The following is a 1,565-nucleotide window of genomic DNA, read 5'->3' on the forward strand; positions in this document are numbered from 1 at the left end:
GCCTTATATAGCCTATCCCTGAACAGACCCTAAAGTTAACCATTAACCCTGATCCCTCATGTTAACCACAGACCCTAAAGTTAACCATTAACCCTGATCCCTCATGTTAACCACAGACCTTAAAGTTAACCATAAACCCTGATCCCTCATGTTAACCACAGACCCTAAAGTTAACCATTAACCCTGATCCCTCATGTTAACCACAGATCCTAAAGTTAACCATTAACCCTGATCCCTCATGTCAACCACAGATCCTAAAGTTAACCATCAATCCTGATCCCTCATGTTAACCTCAGACGTGACACAACCCGGAAAAGCCACAGGCGGGAAGGATGGACGCGTATATGACATGAGAACATGTTAGACAACGTCAAACTTTTATCGTCACTAACATTAACAATCTGCCTCTGTAGCAAAATTCTTTCCTCTGCCCTCACACAAAGATTTAGTCAATATTAGCTCTACATATTAAGTTAGCCAAAGTGGGGGGAAAAGTGTTTAGTCAGCACCAATTGTTCAAGTTCTCCCGCTTAAAAAGATGAGAGAGGCCTGTGATTGACATCATAGTTAGTCCTCAACTTTGAGAGATGAAATACCTTTTCCCCCACTGTACATGTGTAAATGGTAAATGGTACTGAACTTATAGAGTGCTTTTCAAGTCCCTCCGGACCCCAAAGTGCTTTACACTAACAGACATTCACCCATTCACACATTGATGATGGCAAACTACACTGTAGCCACAGCTGCCCTGGGGCACACTGACAGAAGTGAGGCTGCCATGTACCGGCACCACTGGACCCTCTGACCACCATCAGTAGGCAAGGTGGGTGAAGTGTCTTGCCCAAGGACACAACGACTGAAATGGCTTGACGGGGGATCGAACTAGCGACCTTCCGGTTCCAGGACGACTCCCCTAAACACTCCGCCACAGCCGCCCACAGAATGTATGCGTACAGAATACCCCATCTTTTAAGACACATTTTTTTTCTGGTCTTGGTCTTGTCTCTGTCTCACCCTCCCTTGGTCTTGGTCTCGACTTGGTCCAAACCCTAAAAGTCTTGGTCTTGTCTCGGTCTCGAGACACTGTGGTCTTGGTACRGAGACAAGACCAATCCCTAAAAGTCTTGGTCTTGTCTCGGTCTCGAGACACTGTGGTCATGGTCTTGTCTTGGTCTCGGGTTAGGTGGTCTTGACTACAACACTAAGAAACACAATACACAGAGAACTGCCAGAAAAGCAGAGAATATAAACAAACACTAATTAGGGACAATGACAAACACCTGGAGCGAGAACAACAAGGATCAGGTGTGCGTGGGCGGGGCATGAGCAAGAAACTGACTGAGAAGAACAGAGCAAAAAGACTGATTAAAATCTGAACTTGGGAAAAACTAATAAAACTGATAACAAAAGTAGCAGAACTCCAAAACACAAAAACCCACAAAACATAAAAAAACATGAACTACAAAAGGAATCAACCTAAAATATAAACACAAACTAAATCAATAACTGAAAAACAGGTCGTGATGCAAAGTTGTGGCAGCCATCTTGAACGAAGCAGATTCCAA

The sequence above is a fragment of the Austrofundulus limnaeus genome, unplaced genomic scaffold, assembly GCF_001266775.1.
Source record: "Austrofundulus limnaeus strain Quisiro unplaced genomic scaffold, Austrofundulus_limnaeus-1.0 Scaffold243, whole genome shotgun sequence".
Taxonomy (NCBI): domain Eukaryota; kingdom Metazoa; phylum Chordata; class Actinopteri; order Cyprinodontiformes; family Rivulidae; genus Austrofundulus; species Austrofundulus limnaeus.